General features: G+C 54.1%; 1 long non-coding RNA gene across 1 annotated transcript; it reads left to right on the forward strand.

The window, feature by feature from the left end:
- The first annotated feature begins 14,157 nt into the window (after positions 1 to 14,157).
- LOC119060433 (uncharacterized) lies at positions 14,158 to 18,244 on the forward strand. The gene is made up of 3 exons (XR_005084590.2): positions 14,158 to 14,296; positions 15,102 to 15,172; positions 17,102 to 18,244. It is a non-coding gene; the product is annotated as an uncharacterized LOC119060433 (long non-coding RNA).
- The last annotated feature ends 4,141 nt before the right edge of the window (positions 18,245 to 22,385 follow it).

A 22,385-nucleotide genomic window follows, 5' to 3' on the forward strand; every position in this document is an offset into this window, starting at 1 on the left:
CTTTAGAATTTCAGGTCCCAAGGAGGTGGGTATATGAATGAGGTGATCGTGGGGAAATTTCAGGCCGGGTTGTACGTGGTCCGGGAGGTTAGGGATGGGCGGTCTCCTCCCCACTTACATCTTGCTCAGTGATGTGGGCAGTCAGGGTCCCAGGGGGGCTCTGGGCTTGGGGAAGAGGGAGGAGACAGCCTAAGGGAGGGAGGGGCTCCTTTGGAGTGCACCCTCCAGCCCTTGGAGGGCCTTGTCCCTCCTGTGGCTCTGTCTGCAACCGCTGAGCACCAGCACCTCAGCCCCGTTTCCCGCAGAGTGACCAGAGCCCCGGTGAGAGCCCACTGTGCGCTGGTGGTCGCGCGGCAGGAATGCTGAGCCAGAGTGCTTGGGCGCTTCCAAAGCATCCTTCCTTTCTGGGCTGACCGGATGCCGGGTTGGTGGGACGTGAGCCAAGGAGGAGTGGCCCCTGGCCCCACAGCCCGTGGGGGTGGCGTGGTGTCCTCCCCACTCAGTACGTGGAAGGCTGCCTGCCAGCCTGCTTTTAGAAGCAGCAGCAGATTCGTGAGTTGTTCCCGATTCCGAGGGTCGAGTGGAGGGAGCAGGCCATCTGCTGCCTCCATTGTCCCAGAATAGCTGCCAGAGGGAGGGGAGCGGAGTCAGCAAGGATCAGAACTGGGATGGAGGCAGGAGTCTGGCTTTAACCCCTGTGTGTCTGCGTGCGAGAGTATGCAGCTGCCTGTGCTGTGTGCTGAGGTGGCCCGTGTGGGCTGGGACTAGGGGGCAAGGTTGGACTCCCCTGCCTTGGTCTTGCTGTGCCCCATTTTACAGACTACAAAACTGAGACACAGAGAGGGAGAAGTCCCTTAGTCCAGGTCTTAGGGCTTCTGGGCGCCAGAGCCAAGATTTGAAGCAACCAGGCCCTGCAGAGGTCATCTCAGTGTGGGACGACTCTGGTGGGTTGTGGACCCTCACCAGGCCTGGGTGCACCCTCCTTTCCTCCTGTTCTACACCCTTGGGCGGGCAACTCCAGGGTTCATGGGTCTCACCTGTAAAACAGTCACAGTGACTTCTACGCAGTGAGCTGTCTGGAGACCTCGCAGAAAGCTCCTGGCACAGGCAGTGTCTCCATAAACACCACCCTCTGCCCTCTTTGAGCTCAGGGTCCTCAGTTGTGAGAGGGGTGGCAGGGGTGCTGGCCTGGGGTCACCTCCACTCCGCCACCCAGGCCCTAGCCATCATCCGTCCCGCCTGCTTTAGCAAAGCAGCGTGCTCGCTGGCCTCCCCGATGCTCTGCCCCGGCACACTGGCCCCTGGCTTCTCCTGGGGGCTGCCCAGGCTCTGCGCCTGCACTGGCTCCTCCCTCTCCCTGGGACACACCCTGTGTGCATGGCTGGATTGAGCTGCAACGTCCCCTCCTAGGAATGCTCCCCCTGGTCACCCAGTACCGAGTGGCCAGCTGACAGCAGTCCCTGTCAGTCCCCTCGCTCTGTGGTCGATCGATCTCTGCACAGCTCTCAGCTTCCCAGATGCACCTTGGTTGGTGCCTCTGCTCACTCATGGGCTTGCTGTTCTGTCCCGTCTGACCGTCGGCTACACGGCCCCAGGGACCGTGTTGGTTCTGTTCACCGCAGCTGACGGCCTGGCCCAAGGTAGACGCTCATCCCAGGATGAGTAGAAGACAAGTGAATGGGTTTCTCACATCGCTTCCAGCTCCATCAGTGCTAAAACCCCTGGGGGCGAGGTGGTGGGGAGTTCCACAGTGGAAGGTCGAGGGTCAGGCTGGTGACCCTGATCGTTCTCAATGTCTCCCCCCAAAGGAAGCTTTGATGTTAGGGGCTCCCGAGAGATGCAGTCGGAAGGACACAGTGCCGCCCTGGAAATCTGCTTGCAGAAGTAATTGACCCTGGACAGCCCCCCCTTCTGGATCTAAATACCAGAGATATTTAGTTTTCTGGAGATAGGGGTGGGGGCAATGGAACGTGTGAAGTGACACCGTGGGGGTTCAGTCCACCAATCACCAGTGAAGACAAGGACCTCGTTTCTTCAACAAGTAAATTGGTGTGGAAATGGAAGGGGGTGTGGACTGTCAGAGACCCAAAGAGATCGGAGAGTCCTGGCAGCAGGGTACAACATAGGGACCTCGTTCTGATTCTGGTTCCAGTAAATGGACCCTGAAGAGACATTTGCGTGTGTGGGGGGGGGGAATGAGGGAATTTGAAGGTGGACTTGCATTCGATTGGTATTAAGAAGTAGTTAATTTTATTAGGCCTGAGAACAATAAGGAGTTTCCCTTGAATGTTCTAATATGTGAGAGACATGTTCTGAAATACTTATGGATAAAATGATAACACATCCAGAATTTTCTTTAAAAAGGTGCCTGAGGGGCAAATGAAGTAAGAATGACCAAATGGGGATGGCTGTTGGAGCCGGTGAGGGGCCCAGGGGACTCATTATGTCACTTATCCATTTCAGGATAACACCCGAAATGAAGGGGGCCTGTGGACGCTCCCTTTCGCTGGCTCGGCCGCTCCACCTTCCCTTTCTCTTTCCCCTGCCCCCTCCTCCATGCCCCACATTCAGGTCCAGAGAACATCTGTTTTCATCAGAAACAGCTGACCCGACTCCGCTTCCTGTTCTCCCCAAACACCCAGAGAAAGGAGAGGCAGACCTTGACCCTGCCTGGTCTGCATTTGGCTCGTTGCCTGGCTTCCCCGAGGCCCACCCTGATTTCTTTTGGTTCTGAGCACTTGTCCCAGCTGCTTTGTAACCCAGCAGCACTTTCCTCGGGCGCAGTCATTGGACACATTCCTCCACCACTCACCACTCCCCCCAGCCAGCCAGCCAATAAGAACTTACCACTCATCCCCTTTGTGTGTGTGTGTGTGTGTGTGTGTTTCTCTGCATTAGAGGATACACAGGGGAATCAGGTGCAAGCCCTACGGTCAGTGGCGAGCTCTGATACCAGTCGGGACAGCATGTCATGTAACTGATAACATGCAACATGAGGAGGAGGGACTAGAATCTGGTGAGGGGGGGCTGTGGGGCAGCGGGGGTCAAGAAGACTTGATGTGCTCAGTGATTTGGGTCTGGGTCTTGATCCTTGAGGAGGTCAGAAGGAGCAGAATGTGTCCCACGCTGCCTTGTGGGGAGGGCTATGGAGGCCATAAGGAAAGATACAGATGCTATGGTTATGAATGGGGCTGTCGCCATGTGCCTATTTCTCTTGCAGGATAAAGGGGAGCGATGTACCTAGCCCAGGATACCCATAAAACAGAGGCAGTACTCCCCTCCTCCCCTTCCCACATGTCCTGAATGATTTTGGAAAGTCCCTCCAGAGGAGGGGCCCTAGCGGAGGCATCTCTGTACCTCATAGCGACTGGCGCAGTGCTGGGCGCAGTGCTGGGCACCCAGCAGGCATTTCACAAAGCTGACTGCTTAGGTGCAAGAGAGTGAACCTCGGGCCAGGACCAGGAGTCACAGGTGCTTGGTACAGACATATTCCAGGGCCCTGAGCTATACATTTGCAGGACCCAAATCTCCAAAGGAGGCGCTAGGGAATCTGTATTTCTACCTGGTTCCCCAAGAGTCTCTAGTCGCTGGGCTAGAGAACAAGGTGGGATTGGGGAGAGTTCAGCACCATGGACAGAACCTGCAGCAGCCTCAGCTCTTTCTCGCTGGGACTAGCTAGGGCAAGAGCATTCATTCTCTGTGTGCGGGTGGCAGGGTCTAACCTACACATGGTCTGACCCTGATGGTGGCCTTGACCCCACATGCCACAGCCCTCATCTCAGCTCCAGGAGTGGGTTTCAGGGCAGGCCCTGGTCCTGCTGTGGGGGACAGCTCTCTGTGGGAAAGGGCCCGATAATAAGTATCTCCTCCATTTCTCTTATATGCTATAAGTGACCGCCATACTGTGCAAGAAGCAAAGCATGCAGCCTCAGCCGGTGTGAACAGATTAATCCCCCAGACATGGTCTGAGCATCTACTGTGTTCAAGGGCTGTGCCGGCAGCCATGGGGCATGTAAGGATGAGCGGGATACAGCTGCCGCCCCAAGGAGCCCCCAGCTTGTCGAACACGGCTCACTGATTGTTAGAAAGGAGAGCTGCCTTGAAAATGACGAGACTCCAGTCAGTGAGTGCACGTCCTGGAGAGCAGCGGGGGGGCGTGGAGAGAACAGGCAGTTGGCAGCAGAAGCTTCCTGGGTTTGCGGCCTGACCCTGGCACTGACTGGCTATATGGCCTTGGCTCTCAGGGCCTGTTTCCTAAGCTAGCAAATGGGAGTGAGTACACCCACCCTCGGCTCCCCTCCCGGGCATCTGTAAGGAAAGGGCCCGTCAGCCCAGTGCCCGGGACCCAGCCCGAGCATCATTCATTCACTTGTATGGAGTCCACACCTGTGCCAGGCATGATGCCAAGCGTCTTATACTGGGGATTAGGGCAGAGGCGGCCCCCAGCTAGACTCCATTTCCAGCCTCCCTTGTGGTGAGGGTGGCCATGGGATGCCGCTCTGGCTGATGGATGCCCCACGTGGAGGCCTGGCTCATAACCTACTACCCTCCCCACTCGACAGGATCTCTCTCTGTCCTCGTCACTGTTTAGATGGGGGGACTCCAGGTTAGAGGAGGGTGGGCCCTGGGGATGGCAGGAGCCTGGGCCTCAGATTCTGCCCCCAATCTTTCCCCTTGGTGGCAGTCCGTGCACCGAACAGCTACAGCGAACTGTTAGAAGGTGCAGAGATAAACTTGCATTGCACTGAGCCCCTGTGTGTGCGGTGTTTGTTATAGGGCTTAGGCTGCTCCAACTCACACAGGGAGACAGACAAGCAGGAGTCCCACTGGGTGATGGAGAGATGGTAACGTGCATGGGGAGGAGACAGGGGACAACTTGGGGGACGTACACGTTGTGTGTTTGTTTTTAAATTCTCCTAATCTTGCCCTGGCTGGACTGGTTCAGTGGATTGAGCACTGGCCTGTAAACCAAAGGATCGACTGCAAGCAAAGTTCGATTCCCAGTCAGGGCACATGCCGGGGTTGTGGGGCAGGCCCCCAGTAGAGGGCGCAAGAGAGGTAACCACACACTGATGTTTCTCTCCCTCACTTTCTCCCTCCCTTCCCCGTCTCTAAAAATACATACATACATACATGCATGCATAAAATCTTTAACTTCTTTTAAGCTTAATAAATAAACCTTCAGCCCCTCAGTGGTCCTGGTCTGAAATTCTCTTGCTTTGACCACTCACCTCCTCTCCAGCTTCTCGGACCCCATCTCGTGTGATACACAAATCCCTCACACAACTCCTGCACCTCCTGGATTTTATTTCAAGAGCCTGCTGACCAGGTGCGTCTCTGACGTGGCCCTGCTGGGCTGGAAACCATGCTGTGCAGCCCCAGCAGCCTTTCTCTGTCCCACCCATTAAGCATCTCTGCACCTGTAAGGATTGTATGGAGCAGGATTCAGACCAGGAGAGTGAAAACACCCCATTTACCTGTTGGTTTGCTAGTTAGGCAGTCCAAAGTGGTGTTACTGGTATCCGATCACTTTGAAATTAAGGGAAGATACCTTGTAACACGTAAGTACTATGCCTGCTGTTCCATTCACCCACTGCTGCTCAGCAAAACCACCCACCACTTACTTCGCTCACGAATCTGCGATCTGGGCGGGGCTCACAGGAGGGCTCCTCTCAGCACCCCTCGGTGTCAGCTGGGGCGGCTCCAGGGTGGGGCCAGGATCATCAGCCGACACTCCTGCGTCTGATGCCTCGCTGGCCGCCCTGTCTCTGTGGCTTGCAGGGTAGCTGGACTTCCTACGTGTTGGCTCGGGGCTCCCAGCCGAGAGAGCGAGGTGGACGCCTGGCCCGGGAGTGAGTCCGCGTCACTTCCTTAGAGGCCAGTAACCAAGGCCGGTCTATGTTCAAGGAGAGGGCATTTAGATTCCTTGCAACTCCCTTTTAAAAATTACATTTGAAAAATCGTGTTGAAAATCTACTACATAAACTTTTCCATTTTAACTATTTTAAGTCTATCTTTCAGTGGCTTTAATTATGTTCACCATGTCGTGCCAACAGCACCAGACTTTTCCGTAACGCTTAAGCACGATGTCTTCAGGGCCCACCCGTGGGGTGCCGCAGCCCCATTCCCTCTGACGGCCTCATAACATCCCCCTGCACTGAGTGTCACCCCTGGTTTGCACACTGACCCACCCGTGTGCGTGGGCCGCTTCTGAATTGTGGCGGTTGTGAGTGGTGCTGCTATGAAGATAAGCGTCCGAATATCTGTCCCTGCTTTCTGTTCTTCTGGGGACACACCCAGGAGCGAAACCGCTGGATTTGCTGGATCACATGGTCATTTTACGTTTGTTGTTTTTGAGGGACGGCCACACCGTTTTCCACAGCAGCCGCACACTTACCTCCCCACTGGCAATGCACAAGAAGCCCATTTCTTCACTCCTCACTAACATTTGTTATTTCCTGTGTGTTTTTTTAAAAAATAATAGTCCTCTTAATTGGTGTGAGGTGGTATCTCGCTGTGGTTTTGATTTGCATTTCCCCAGTGGTTAGTGATACTGAGCATCTTTTCATGTGCTTATCGACATTTGTGCGTCTTCTTTGGGGACGCGTCGGCTCAAGTCCTCTGCTCAGTTTTTAACTGGGTTGTTTTTTGTTGTTGACGAGTTGTCATTTTTTTATATGGCCATGTAGTATTTCAAAGGATGATTATATAGTTATTTATTAACCAGTCACCCATTGATGGATATCCAGGTCGTTTCTAGACACATGGGACTTCTCCGCACACGTTATTACGTGTGCCGTGAGTATATTGGAGGATAAATCTGAGCAGTAGGATTGGTGAGTGAAAGACATGGCGTGTTTATCATTCAAGTCGACACGACACCGTCCACTTGCCCTTGAGACTGGATGGACCCGCTGTGGTCCCTGTAGCCATGTTGGAGAGCCGGGCACAGCTTTAAAACTAACATGTATGTTCTCAGCATCATCACGCCAGATTTCTTCTTTCTTGGGGACGCCAATCTGACATTTCCTAAGACAGATGAAAACATTGGGTTACCACTGTACTGTGTTAAGGGATTTGCGTCTTAATTGCATTTGTTCATAAGACGGAATTAATATCGAATAACTTGCCATCCACAGAACTAATTCTGACCCTATGCTATGAAAAAGCCATTCATGTTTTATGCTTTAAAAATCTGTTTAAAAAATTGCTACTTGAATACCATTAAACTGATATAAAAAATCAGGCTCAATCTCAATTTGGATGTTAATCTTTCCAAATAGTACATTTTTTAAAAAAAATCAAGCCTTTCCAAGAAGTATAGCCATGAAAATTCATGAGTGGAAATTCTTTTCTCTTATCGATAATATCTAAGGACATAACAGAACAACTCGCCTGTCAAACATGAACTCAACCTGGACGTTTCTGACTCTGGTGGATTTAGAAGCAAACAGCAAGCATCCCTTACAAAGCCAAACCCTCGCTCCTCCAGCTTCTAATCAAGAAAGTAACTGAATGTTGTTAGGAGCGAATTGGAACCCAACGAAAACAGATGAACAGATGACAGCTGCGTTAGCGACGTCACATTAATATATGCTCCTAAGGATCCTTTCACCGTTTTCAGAAGGGGAATGTGTTTAGGGGAGGAAATTCCCGTAAAGGAAGAACCAGCCTGTAAGTAAACTCAGGGCAGCACAGTCTATGAGTTCTGCACAGACAGTGATGTCATACTTACACAAGCTGGTTAATAGACACAGACACCAAATGAACACGGTGTGCAGAGCGAGCAAGTGAGAAACACTCCATCAGTGAGTTCAGACCGTCTCACACACACACGCACACACACACACACACACGTGACCTCTGCCCTACGGGTCAGATTAGGAGCTAGTTTACACAGAGATTATTAGCTCACTTCACTTTCCTTGCATGGACGGCACCTTCATTCACGCTTGTCTGGCCCAGCCTCCCACCAGCACAGGAGCCCCTGGCCACTGGAGAATAGCCCGCGTCCTCCGATGGCCTTTGAATGAAGCGGCCAGCAGCTCCCTTCTCTCACGCGGCAGCGAGGCTGGGCTGCTCCTTACAAGGAACCCAGGTTGGGTGCTGTGGCTTCCTCTGGGAGCCTCCTCCTCAGCCACCCCGACACAGGGAGGCATACCTGCCCTGGGATGGTTTTGAAAAGCTCTCCAGGTGATTCCAACATTCGGCCAAGTTCGGAACCTGCTGCTCTGTAAAGGTCACCCACCCTCTGCCCGGTCACCTTTTCATCCATTCACTCACCAGCATTTACAGGATACCTTCGACGCCAGGTCCTGAGATACCTCCATGCTACTTACTCACCTCGTGTTTTTCCTTACGGTGGCCCTTTTTACTTAAAGACCTGGTTTTAAAATCATGGATCTGAAGGGCCAGATATATTATGCCATACACACAGCAAAAATAGGTCCGTAATGTTTAAAATAAACAAGTTCATCACTATTGTCTAAGCAATACCTTGTATATTACCTGTGATATTCACAACTACTTTTAGGAAACTATGGATTCACTTCTTCATTCATTAACTCATTCCGTCCTTCATCCATCCCACATTTCCAGGCTGGGCATCCTCCTCTGCCCTCCTGTGGAGCCGTGCCTGGGGGCCAGCTCTTATGCCCCCTGCTGCTGGAACAGGGGTGGAGCCGTCCCTAACTTCAGTCCTTGATGAATCTGTCTCAGGGCTTCCATTCCTTTGCCTAGTCAGGCAGTTCTGGAGGTTACCACTGGCTGGAATCTCAGTGGGCAGTGTAGGCCAGCACCACTAGGGGGCACTCCCGCATCACTGCTGGCTTCCCATCCAGGCCAGGTCAGGGCAAGAATCTGGTTGGCAGGTTAGAATGCCTGGGTGCTGCTGGGGGGAATGGAATAGAGGGGCATGAAAATGAACCCTCTGAACTCAGATTTGGAGCAAAATGCCTTCTCCTCCCTACCAGCACACGGAGCATCTCTTTACCAGGTCCCACAAAACATGACATGTTGGGGACAGCAGCTATCAATTAATCCTGAGGTTTGGTGAGGGGCAAGGTCGCCCACATGCAGATGCTGAGCCCACCATGAGCACCAGACAGCGTGCCTGTGGCCGGATCCCCGACCCTCCTGGTACCTTGACCCTTGGCTGATTCTTCCCAGGGAGAGGAGAGGGGCAGAGCGCAGGACCACAGGTCCCTGGGGCCTCTCCCGGGGACAGCGGGTGCTCTTCAGCAGGAAGAGCGGTTGTCAGGTGGACAGTGCGGCTGTCCTCCCCAGCCCCCTGTGCTGCAGTGTTCCCTGCTCTGAAATGGGGCCGAAGCCGCTCCCGCCCTGCCTGCCTCTCCTGAGAGTGTGGCCTCCGGGACAGCGGCTGGAGACAGGGGAGGGCGGGTTTCCACCGGAACAGGAGAGTCTAACCGGGAGCCTGGCAGCCCAAGTCTCCCGCCCTCCTGCCTCGGAGTCTGTGTGGATGCGTGTTCTGTGAGGGGGCCTGGGCTTCTCTGCGCCTCCTCGCTGGATATTTCGGGGAGGTGGGGGCTCCTGCCGGCCCTCCAGTGACTTGTGTCTAATTGCTCTAATCTGTGCCTTCACATGCTTGCCGGAAGTGAGAGGAACCGGCAGCTTCCAGACAGAGGAGTGAGACTCAGTCAAGGGAAGGGAGTGTTGGGTCCCAGCACCCTGGGATGGGGGCTGCGGAAGCCACAGAAATGTGGCAGGGTCACCCTTGTTCTTGGGTTCTCACAGGTCCTGGGGCAAGGAGAAGGGTTCATGGAGGACGTACGTGGGAGTGAAAAGATCCCTGGAAGGGCTCGAGTAGCAGGAAGGGGGTGGGGGATGAAGGAGAACCCTGGTAGGGTTCGGGTCCCAGGGGACTCTGCCTGTCTGTCTGTGCATGGGTACATGAGTGTGTTCCCACAGGCTTCCAGCCCTGCTTCCTTGCTCAGCCTCCGGGAACCCTCCCACCCCGTTGGGACAGAGGGGCTGGTGCAGCTGGGGAGGGGGTAGGGCTAGCCCAGATAGCAGCTTAAGGCCCCTGCTGTGGGGATAAAGAGATTATGGTTGGTACCCGTGAGTGAGTGTGTGTATGCACATACTTGCGTAGGTGGAGGAGACTGAATTCACAGCTTTTGGTGGCTGCAGAATCCTCAGCTCCCCCCCAAAATCCAAAATTTGCCTGTGATGCGGCTCAATCTTGCCACGATCCCCTCCCCCGGCTGATCTGTCTTCCAGATGCTGTGCTTCTGAACTGCTTCTTTTCCTAGGGGTTCTCTGCCTCTCAGGGTGCAATTTCAGCCAGGGTCAGAGGGGAGAGAGTTTGGGACGCAGGGAGCTTCCTGGTTCTGCCTTATGACACGGACAAATTGAGATTCTCGACCTTGCGCTTGACAAATGAATGACTTGTAACCACCACGGATACTCACCTGCATCAACCTGAGTGAGAGCAAAGGCTCTGGGTTGCTCCTTCTGGTGTCAGGAGACTCTCGGCAGAATTAGTTACAGGGAGCGTGAAGTCAGCAAACGCCATGTGCTGAAACTGGTGGGTAAATTCAGTTTCCTCTGACAAACGGACGATAAGGAAAGGACATTCCCACCGCGAACGTGACAATGGCTGCTGATCCTTATTGCTCCTCCTGTGTAGCTGGCACCGCTCCAAGCCCTTCCCAGGTCTACTCCCGTAACCCTCCCTGGGTGCCCCTTTTACGGATGGAAAAGCGGAGGCACAAAGAGGGTAGGGAATTTGCCCTGCGATGACACAGCCCACAGAGCAGTGGTGGGAAGCCAGGCCGTCCAGTGCCCGTGGTGACTCTGTGCCGGGTGTCGTAGGACAGCCCAGGAGGGTGGTCCTGGTGGGGGTTTGGAGCTTCTCGCCATCGACTCGGTTTCACATGGCAAAGGCAGATGAGGAGTTTAAAGGACACTCTTTCACCACCTGGGTGGTGTTTGTTTTGTGTGTTTGCTCTTTGTAGCTATTATCCCGTGGCCCCTTTATCTCTCCGACAGGCGCGCTGTCCAGCACTTACGTCAACAGCTCCAGCCGCAGATCGGCAGGTCCGCATGGAACGCCATCACCATGGGCAGGGCCCGGGAGCTGGGACTCGGAGGCTGGTCTGTTGGTCACCTGGGTGTCTGAGAGGGAGGCAGGGAGGCTGGGGGTGCATCTCCAAAATGGGAGGCGGGGGGGGGCAGTGCACAGTAGTATTCCTTCACAAGGCTTTTGTGTATCAGTCAGGGATTGCGTCCCAAGGCTGGCGGAGGGACACAGCGAATTAAGGCAGACTGAGGTCTCGTTCTCTCCTCCCCTCTCTCACACACATACATATAAAAGGTGTCAGGAAGTAGGCATCCAGGGTTGATGATAGTGAGGGGGGTCATTAGGAACCCAGGCTCCTGAGTGTATGGCTTTCATCTTCAAGGTCACCTCATGTTCCAAGATGGCTGCTGGTTCTCCATCATCACACCTACTTTCCTGGGAGCCGGTGGGAAGAGACCAATGGAATGTTTCCCTTTATGCTGCCTAACAACTTAATGCTTGCGCCTCCTTGGCCTCTTCTAGCTGCAAGGGGGGCTGAGAAAATTAATCTTTTGGCCGGGGGCACATTTCCATGCGAGCGCTTGTTACTAAGGTAAAAGGGAGACAGGATGTATTTTTTAAATATTTTATTTATTTATTTTTAGAGAGAGGGGAAGGAGAGGAGAAAAAGGGAGAGAAACATCAATGTGTGGCTGCCCGTTACACACCTCCCCATCAGGAACCCGGCCCACAACCCCAGGCATGTACCCCGACTGGGGATCGAACTGGCAACCTTTTGGTTCGCAGGCTGGCACTTAATCCACTGAGCCACACCAGCCGGGGGAGACACCATATTTTAAGGGTACCCTATGATCTCTGCCAGAGTTCAGTAGAGTCCCAGGCACCCCAAGGTGAAGCTTGTGCTTTTTTTCTCTGGGTGCTGTAACGGTTTCAGACCAAACAGCCAGAGAGGGTGAGGGGAAGGGGCCCGGCTGGTTTGGGGTATAATTCCCCCCTTAGTATCCTGTAGCAGTTCCAGCCTTGGGGAAGGGGGTCTGCTGGCCCACCATGGCGGAGTTGAGGGGAGAGGGAGAGGCTGCTGGGCAGGGGCTCTGTGTGCCTGCAGGCAAGTGTGGGGGCGTCAGGGTGTCATTGAGCTGGGGCGCCTGACTGGTCCAGCTCGGGGGCAGGAGAGGGGTAGGCTGGGGTGTTGGGAGTGAGGGTGTAACCTAAACGCAGGTCCAGCTGCCTGCAGCTACGGAAGCCAGTACCTGAGAGGTGGGTGCTGATGTAAAGGAAAGTGGTTTATTTTCAGGTGCCCGACACCTGGCAGTTGGGGGACTGGAGTCTCAAAGCCCATCTCCCCCTCTCCGTGCAGGCAAAGGTTTTTACAGGGAGGGAGACGAGGACGGAACACAAAGATCAAGGGAGGGGGCTGCACAGTTCTCCACCTGCAGACGAGCCCAGTGTATTCCGATAAGACAAGTGACAGTCTGGCGTGCGTCATCCTGGCTTAGTCACCCTGGTTTCACGTCATCTTGGCTTCACGTCATCCTGGTCCCACGGCTGAAGGTCAGCAAGTCTCCCAGGGCTGAGTTGCCTGAAGGTTGGATTGAGCATTTTGAAGTTAGTTCCTAGAATTCTTATACAAACATGCTGTTTGTCTGCAGGGTACTATGAGAGCCAGCATTTACCGAAACAATGTCAAAAGAATGGTGAGTGGATTACAACTCCCCAGTGTTACAATTTTCCACTGTTACAAGGGGGGCCAGCACAGGGTGGCCCTTCTGGGGAAGACCTCTGGACTCTCTCCTGTAGGCCCAGCCCCAGGTGATCCCGCCCAGGGACCTAGTCCATGCCCTCCCCCCTCCACATCCGTGGGGCCCTGGGAGGGCTCCCTCATGTCCCTTCCCAGCCCCTAACTCTCCCCAGAAGGCGACCATTCTCCCGACCTGGGTCAGGAGACACCGCTTTTGCCTGTTCTCGCACTTCTTGTAAACACACAGCCTGCTCTCTCTCACTGGCTCCTTGCACTCAGCCCAATCAATGACTTCAGGAGGAGTCCAGGTGTGGCCTGTTGATTCTTTTAAACTGCTGAGTGATTTTCCATTATGGGGACAGATCACCATTGTTTTTCACTCACCCATGACGACATTTGGGTCCTCTCCTGTCCAGAGCTGTCACGAGTGAAGCGCAGTGGGCATTCAGGGCCAAGTCCCTGCACACACTGATGCCGTCACTTCTCTGGGGTAGGCGCCTAGGAGAGGAAGAGCCGGGTCACAGACACGGTCTACGCTCAACTTTGTGGAAACGCCACACTGTCCGTCAACTGGGTTGAGCCCCTCCCACTGGCTGTGCCGGAGGTGGAGCCTCATCTTTCCCACCCTGGGTGTCGCCGCTCTTCTGGTTTGGCTGTCCTTGTGGGTGTGAAGGGCAGTTTACAGCGCCTGCCTTCGGCGTGTCTGTGATGGCTGCTGATGCCAAATGTGCCTTCAAGTGCACTGCAGGCCGTTTCGATGTTCTCTTGTCAAGTGCCAGGTCACATCTCGAGCCAGTTAAAAGACCATGGCTTGTTTTTCCTTATTGATTTCCAGGGGTTCTTTATATATGCTGGGGTACTAGTCCTTCCTTAGATATGTGTCTCAAATCTGTGAGTTGGCTTTTATTTCTCTTAATGGTGTCTCTTGCTGAATATAAGTTCTTGATTTCATCGAAACCCAGTTTATCATTTTTTCTTTTGTGGTTAAGTGTTTTGGTGTGTGTGGTTGAAGCGGGCTTTGCCTCCCAAAGCAGAGTCTCTGTAACACACGACTCCACCTGTCCCGGGCCCGCCTGGCTGCTCTCTGCCTCCCCATCTCCTATTAGCAGTGCCAACCCTGGCGCAGGGGTGAGGAAGGCAGAGATGGGACGTGGGATAGGAGATCTGTGGGGAAGTATGGGGGTTAAAGCCCAGATCACTTGCCTCCCCAGGTCACTGGCTCTGTCCTCACCACCCACTTAGCTTCCTGTGTGGATTTGGATTTAAGCTGGGCTGCAAGATTAAAGCCAAAGAGATTAAAAGATTACCTTTGGCCGGGGAGGCAAATTCTGCCTCTTTGTTTCTGGGGCCGTGTCGGGTGGGGGGGGGGCGATGGAGGGGTTGCTGGTGCTGGTGCTGTCCCCTTCCTGCCCAGGCCCGGGCCACCTGCACTGTGTGTGGCCTGGAGCCGAGCTGGACAGTGAGCACCAGCCCGACTTCCCTGGGTTCTCCAAGTGTGGCCCCCAGACCAGCAACAGGTAACTGGGTTAGAAATGCAACCTTTGGGCCCCTCGCGGACCTGCTGAGGCTGAAGGACTGCAGAGTGAGGGTGGGGGTTGAGCAGCAGCCTGGGTCTGAAGCCCCCCAGGGGGTTCAGACCACACTAGGGCCTGCCAACTGGTGCCTTTAATCAGGGCAACAATCGCTCATTTTTCGAGTACTTGACAGTGTCTGCCGCTGACTTCTGGGGGGTGTGCACACATTCACTTGTGGTGCAGGTGTGATTGCTCACCCCACTCTACACAGAAGAAAGTTGAGGCACAGAGAGGGGAAGCAGCTTGCTGAGGGTCACACAGCTTCTGAGGCTGGCTCCAGAGGCCGAGGCACTGACCGCTGCTGCATGCAATTTCAAAACCTCAGCGCTGCGTGTCCAGGACCTGTGCAGAAGCGCAGTTTTTATCCGCTGCTCCAAGGGGTGGTGGCGCCAAAGGGTAACAGCGCTTGGGGGCCCTGGCTCTTCAGGTCCTTTCCCAGCCTCCCCCAGGGCCCCCTGAGTCTGCTCCTCCTGCCTCCCAGAGCCATGGCTGCTGGGAGGCCCTGGGTTGAGACTGAGAGAAGGGGCTGATGGGAGCTGATCCCCGCTGCACAGCCAGCCAGACTCAGAGACCGAGACCCACGGCACCCCACGGTTCATGAGTTCGTTCACGGCTCACTTCATTTCCTCATTCAGTATGTAGCGGTCCCCCCAGCCAGAGAGAAGTCGAGGCGGGAAGGAAGCCAGAGGCAGAGGGAAGGGAGGGGAAGAGGAAACCTGTCCATTAATTTTGTGATTCTTCCTGCCAGCATCCTCCCACCTCCAGGGATGGTGGACTCCCCCACCCAGTGCTGGAGCGTGACCAAGGCCAAGGCTGAGAGTAGGTTGATTTATGGGGGGAGCGCCGGGGAGCAGGAGTGAGTGTGCCGGTGGTGTGGGGGAGCAATTCATCACAGCTCCCTAGGAGAGCAGAGAGGGCCAACGCCCAGTTCCTCGGCCTTGGTCAGGAAGCCTGACCAGCAAACCCAAGCCTGGCCTCCCAGCCCGCCCTGCTCTCTGCCAGGTCGCCCAGAACCCTGCTGTCAGGGGCAGGGGGCAAGCCCCGGGAGCTTCAGGGCCCCAGCACCCCCCGGCAGCCCACCTCCCACTTCTCTTCCCCACTTCTCTTGGGCCTGCAGCCTCTTGGAACCAAGTGGGGGTAGGATGCGGAGGAAGGACCCTTGGGTACCATCCTAGGCAAGTCCCGCCTCTGAGCCTCAGTTTCCTCATCTGTGAAATTGAAATGAGGGCCTCAGACTCACAGGGCGGTGGTGGAGGTAAAGTGGTGTGACTGTGTGCAAAGCTCTGTGCCACTGAAGAGATGACAAGTGTGAGGTTGGAATGAGGGGCTTGTCTCCTGCTGCTGTGCCTCTGGGTTTAGGCCGGTCCCCAGGCGGGGAGAGTGTGCTGGCCGTGGGGGCTGCTGGGCGCGGGCGGGCATGCACACCGCAAGTCCGAAGCTGCATGTGTGCTGTGTCTGCACAGGTGTGTGTGCGTGTATGGGCACATGTGTGTACAAGTGCACCAACAGCTGTGAGCTGGAGCTCTCACGTAATCCCTCCCCCCACAGCCAGTTTGGGAGGACCTCTCTGGGGTGGCCGTGGGGGTGTGGCTGAGTGCTCAGGCCCAGGCCCCATGCAGCTGGTTATTTATTGATTAATTCTGCTGCCAGCTGACGAATGCCAAGCCCGTGCCAGGCGCAGGCCCTGGGCTGATTTACATAATTAAAAACCATCAGTAATAGAGCCAGGCCTCACCCGCCAACTGCTTTCTCTAGCGTGACATGAGCTGAGCCCCCCTCCTCCACCCTACCCTGGACGCTGGGCCCAGAGGCTTCCATGCCTCCTGACCCCTCACTCTCCCGGCCTGACCTGTGTGGGTCCCCCCGACCTGGGCTGCCCCAGGGGCATTATGGAGAGATTGCAGTGTCCTGGGATTCTCGAGTCCGTGACTCTGAGATTCTATTAGTTGATGGTTCTAAGGTTCTTTGATGGAGAGCCTCAGATTATAAGATTCAGCTGTGATCCTCTGAGTGTGTGATTTTTCAAGAGTCTATTACTCTCTGTGACAGAGGGGAAAAATATTTGCTCTCAGCAGTCCTGCTGGCTCTCAGGGAGGTGGGGCCAGCATTGAGGGCCAGGCTTGCTGTGGAGGCCGCCATGGTGGCTTGCCTGTCAGTTGCTGCTTTGCAGAAGGAGGAGGGATTCGTCACTGCAGAGGGCTGAGGCTGGGGGTGGGCACTGCAGGCATCTGGGCAGGGGGAAGGAGGAACAGGGACAGTGGGGGACGGCTACAAGAAGAAATCCTTGGTGGCATCCTAGCCACCAAGAGGAACTTCAGAAAATATCAGATCCTGTGGAGTGTGTGATGTCTGGGTCACCTTCCATGTCTTCAGAAAAGGCACCTGCATTTAGAGAGGCAGTTTGGGGCAAAGAGAGAGGTTTGCCCCGCTCACCAGCTGTGTGATCTTGGGAAAGCTACTCAGCCTCTCTGGGCCATAGTTACCTTCTCACCTGGGAAATGGGGCTTGTTGGGAGGATTAAATGTTAATCATCGTCCAGTCCTTTGAGTGCGGCTGGCACCTGGGGAACCCCTCATGAGCGGGGGCTATTACTGTGTGGGAGGGGGTTTTGGGGGGAGCTTCAGCAGGCTGGGGTGAGTTGGTGAAGACAGATGCACAGGAGGGCCAGTCCATCTCCGTAGTAAACCAGCTCCCAGCAGTGCGTAGAGGATGTTTGTTGAATGAGTGAATGTTTTTCTCTTCTCTCAGCCTTTCTCAACCATGGTGCTGGCCCGCAGCCAGTTTGGGCAGGGGACCTGGGACACAGGCTTCTCTCAGCTGGGTCCCCAGGCCTCGCTCTCTTCTCTTGCGTCTGTCCCAGGTCTGCCTCTTCCTCTCCATCCCCGAGGCCTGGCTCTGCTGCTCAGCAGGAATCCCCACGCCTCCCCAGACAAGGCCCCTGCAGTTTGGGGAAGACGGTGCTGCCCGAGCCAGCGTCCACCCGTGGGGCCTGGAAGTGCACTCATAGGCCCTGTCCCAGGTGGCCCACCTCTCAGCCCCAGCATCTCTGTCCTCTGATCCCAGACCTCACAACCGAAAACCACCAGAGCAGCTTGCTCCGACCTGTGACATCTTGGATTGTGTAATGGCACAAGGGGCCCAGGTGAACCACCCATCTTAGGTAAAGCTAGAAAAAATCTGTCATAATTTAAAAAATTGAAATAAGCTGTGTTGACAATTAATGCTAGAAGGTAAGATGGTGCGGCCACTGTGGAAAACAGTCTGGCAGCTCCTCAGATGGTGAAATGTCGGGTTGCTATGTGAACAAGCAGTTCCGCTCCTTGGTACACACACGTTCAAAGGGGTTTGAAAGTGCCCTGTACCCCAGGGTTCACAGAGTGTTATTCACAATAGCCACAGCTGGCAACAGCCTTCCACAGATGAGTGGGTCCTTCCACAGATGAGTGGGTAAACCAAATACGGAACACATGAAGCAAACACACACCGTGGAATATTATGCAGTTCTTAAAAAGGAACAAATTCTGGTGCTACCACATGGATGAATCTTGAAGACATCATGCTAAGGGAAGGAAACCAGACACAAAATGACAAACCCTGTGTGATTCCACTTCTCTGAGGTGCCCAGGATGGCCAAATTTATACAGACAGAGAAAGGAGAGTGGAGGGTCCCAGGAGCCGGGAGAGGGAAATGGAGGGGTCAGTGGTTCACGGGGACAGAGTTTCAGTTCTGCAAGATGAAGAAGTTTGGAGATGGAGAGTGGCAATGATTGTACAACTGTGTGAATGTGCTTAATGCCACTGAACTCTGCACTTAAAAATGGTTAATTTAAAAAAATGGTTAATTTCGCTGTGTGTATGTTACCACAATAAAAAGGGTTTGTTGTTGAGAGATGATTTTGTTTGTAATCCTTCTCCGTTTTTTATTTTCATTGTTTAGTGTTCACCATTGATCCCCCAGGCCCCTGTGTTCCTGGCACATAGTAGGCCTGCAACCTTTGCTCGCTGAGTGGACGAATGGGCCAGGCCCCCTCCCCGCCCAATCTGGCCGGGCTATGAGCCAGCTTGACCAGCAGCTCATGGTTCCCATCCAGGCAGCTGCTTTCCTTTCGCTCTTGATTTCACAAACCAGAGAACCCATCACTCAGCCACAGGTTGTCGGAGATGGGGGTGCAGGTGCCTGGCTTTGGGCTTTGGGGATTGGACACCGTCCCTGAAGTGACAAAGAAGTGATTTCTTGCGGAGGCCTCTTTCTAGCGCCCATCAGAGGAGAAAAGCCACGCACAGCACACTAGAGAGCTGGAACGTCATCGGGACAGACAGCCCACACTCTGCTTCGGTCACATTTCACACTGGAGAGGATTAGGGTTCCTTGGTGGCAGAGGCTCTCGGATGGGGCTCTGATATGCTCATCGCCATGGCATTGATTTCTCCCCTGAGCAGTGGGGAAAATCATCAAGGGCTAGGACAGAGTCAGCCTCATGGGGATCAAGAAATGTGGCCCACAGTTTGGGGCTTAGGAAACCTGGCATCTTGGCATCAGCTGTGGAAATTCCAATTTGGCCCTGTGGCAGCAGAATCAGATGGTTCACGGTGCTGGCTGTGCAGCCAGGTCATGTTTCTTAAAATCAAGTGAATGGCTCTCACTGGTGTAACTGCCACAGAGACTTCTAATCCTGTCCCTCGTTTACAAAAATCGGACGTGCACGGTCCTGCGCTAGCGAGGGTTGCGCAGGTTGGAAAAGCAGGTCCTCGTTTGGCCCTACGCCTCGGACAGCTGGCTCCAAAGATGTCCACTCGCTGGCCTTGGTTTGATTGCACCAATTTTCTCAATTTCTCTTGGTGCTGAATGAAGATCGGGAGGCGCATTGTTGCCCACCAGCTGCTCGCTGTGAATAGCGCCGAGTGTTGGCATTCCCGAGCGAGGGCCTCGGTCCTCCGAGTGGCGGCTGTGCCCTCCCTCGCACGCAGGCCACACGGAGACCAAGAGCCAGCCTCTTCCGGTCTTTATTGTGGCTCACAAAGTAATGGTCAGCCGAACCGAAAGTGGTCTCCCCTGCAGCGTCCACGCCGTGTGACGAACAGGACCCCAGTAGACCGTGGGGTGCATTTCCCTTGAGTGTGTGCAGGGCAGGCTGCGGGGGTGGGAAATCCAGCCACAAATGCTTTAGTAAGTAAAGGTGTAGTCCTGAGGTGTAGGTCTGTCTGCTACAACAGACAAAATAACGGTGATTTAAACAAGATAGAAATTTCCTGTCTCCCTCCCTCCCTGACCCACCTCTGTCTGTCTGCCCGGTTTGAGCATAAGGTGGCCGGTGCTGATAGGTGGCAACTTTTTACTGTATTGCCTGCCTTTCTTAAGCCACGGGCGGCTCCACTGTCTGGGTTAACCTGCTGCTCCAGCTCCTGCCGTTGCACCCCCATTCTAGCCCACGGTAAGGGCAGGAAAACAAAGGAGAGGTACACACTTTTCCTTAGGAAATTGCATAGCTCATCTCTGCTCTCATTCCATTGGCCAGAATGCAGTCAAATGGCCACACCTGTCTGCACAGTAAGCTGGGAAATGTAGTCTTTATCTGGGCAACTGTGTATTTGGTGAAACGTCGAATTCTGTAGAAAGGGAGAGTGGACATTGGGGGACAGCCAGCAGTCTCTTCATGCATTCCGTGACTAGTGCTGACCCCCGCGGCGGTGAAGGAGCAGTGAATAAGACAACACACATCCTTCCAAGAGGTGCGAGGGGAGGGTTTGAGGGACGGGGTGGTCCGAGGTGTCTAATGTGGCTGACAGGACAAGTCAGAGGTGAGGCGAAGGGTGGGGGGAGGGACAAAGACCACCGGGGGTGAGCAAACAGAGATGGGTCTCTGGGCGTTTTTCTTTCTATCAAGGAAAGGAGAGAAATAGGAATGTGAATGCAAAGAATACAAATTTTTAAAGATGGGGAAATAGCAGTAGGTGTGTGGTGCTGTGAATGATCCCAGAGAGGAAACAGGAGCAATGAGGTTGTAGGAGGAAGAAGGGACGTGCAGGAGGAGCAGCCTTGAGGGGGCGAGAGAGGTGGGGTCTGGGGCACCATGGCACCTCGGCCTCAGGGCAATGAGGTGACCGGTGGAGCCTCTTCTCTCATTGCTTCTGTTTTCTCAGTGAGTTGGAAAACAAGGTCGTCGATGGCTTGGGTGAACATGGAAAGGAGAAATTGGTGGTTTGGGGACAGAGGAGAAGGTACATGCCCGACACCTAGGAACTATTTTCCTCCTGCGACAAGCAGCCTTGAGGTGGGACAGGATGGCTGCCACAGTTGGCTCCAGCATTATGCCAGAATCCCAGGCGAGAAGAAGAGGAAAGAAACGTGGGCCCCCACCAGTCGTGCCTGCCTTCTTTTAAACGAAGAGGAAACATAAACTTTCTTAGACACCCAGCAACTGCTTTCTGCTTCAATCTCATTGGTCAGAATTGGATCACATAGCTACTCGTAGCTGCAAGGGAGGCTGGGAAGTCAGGAATAGGATTCTCAGGATTGGCTGAGTGCAGGACACACGGCCTCTTTGAAGGCAGCTAGGGCTCAGCTAAGATAAAGAAAGGGGCTTGCCGGCCACACCCTCCCTTCCATGTGCCATAGTCTGAGATGCCCTCCACAGCAGTGGTCTTGTGCATCCATAAAAGGAACTATCAGCCAGCACACATGTGTGATGATTGCTGATCTTCTACATCATTGGCCATTAATTACACGAAACCCCTGCCCCCAATACTACCAATAGTGCTATTTGATAAAAAACAATTTTGTCAATAGCCAAATCATCTTTTTTCTCTGACTTGTTGTCTGCTTTGTGGCTGGCTTTATAAGTGTCCCAGCAATAGAGTGGCATGTGCCTGACTCTTCCACGAGGCCAGCCACCTTGAACAGCACCGCTGCGATTTCAGTCCCTTCACTGCCTTTAGTGATGGAAGTCATCAATTTTGTGTTGGAAAGCTTTATTTTGTGCTTGTTCTAGAAACACTCCATTGGTTTCCCAGAGCAATGCCTTGGTTGTTTTGTGGGGAGAAAGATGTGGAAACTTCAAAGGCTCCTGACCAGCGCCATGTGAGCTGACACGAGAGACCCCACACTGGTCCCGGGGATGACGCAACTCCATTTTCGGGTGTTTAGGGTTGTGCTTCCTATTTTTACTTTTCTCCTTTGACTCTACAAAATCATACGTCTCTAAACCAGCGCATTCCGCAGGCATATCAAATCCTATTCACTACTCCGCATCATGCCTGCCTCTGGATGACAATGTTTTATTAATATTTGCATTCCTACCTGCATGTTTCAATAACCCATTCTGTGGACCAATCCCTTTCTTTCCTTTGGGGCTGCAGCACAACAGCAAACACGTTCAAGGGCTTGCTAGGTGCCAAGCACGATTCTAAGTGATTGATGTGCATTATGGTCGTTTAAAAACAGGGGCCCAGTGCTCCGACGCCCCTCCTGTTGACAGGTGGCATCTCCATCCCTTCTACTTTAGTCTGGGCTGCATTAGTGACTCGCCACCCACCAGCCGAAGGCAGTGAAAGCGATGTTTTGTGATTTCCAAGGCCAGGTATGGAAAGACCATGCCATTTCTGCCCGTTTTTTCCCAGGACACTCCTTCTGGGGGGAGGCCAGCCGCCACGTAAAAGCCCACCTGCCCCAATACTGCCAGGCTGGAAGCAGACACCTCATTCCCCAGCTCTGACAGAGCCACCAGCCTGCAGTGGACACCAGATGCTAGCCGTGTGAATGAGTCGTCCAGGAGGTCCAGTGCAGCCTGGCCAAGCGGTCAGGTGGCAGCAGCCGCAGTGGGCGTCTGTCTCTACCTGCCTGAGGACCCCGAGCAAGAACCGCCCACCTGAGCCCTTGCAGAACCTCCTGACCCATGACACTGTGAGCCCAGTACAATGGCTCTGCACCCTGTTGTTTTTTGTGCCACTTGAATTTTTAAGCAGCAACAGTAATCAGAAGATGTAGGCTTCACTTGATCCCTGTTCTTCGATGAAGAGGCGGAGCCCCAGAGAG

The sequence above is a fragment of the Artibeus jamaicensis genome, unplaced genomic scaffold, assembly GCF_021234435.1.
Source record: "Artibeus jamaicensis isolate MK-2021 breed Jamaican fruit bat unplaced genomic scaffold, CSHL_Jam_final contig_233, whole genome shotgun sequence".
Classification (NCBI taxonomy): domain Eukaryota; kingdom Metazoa; phylum Chordata; class Mammalia; order Chiroptera; family Phyllostomidae; genus Artibeus; species Artibeus jamaicensis.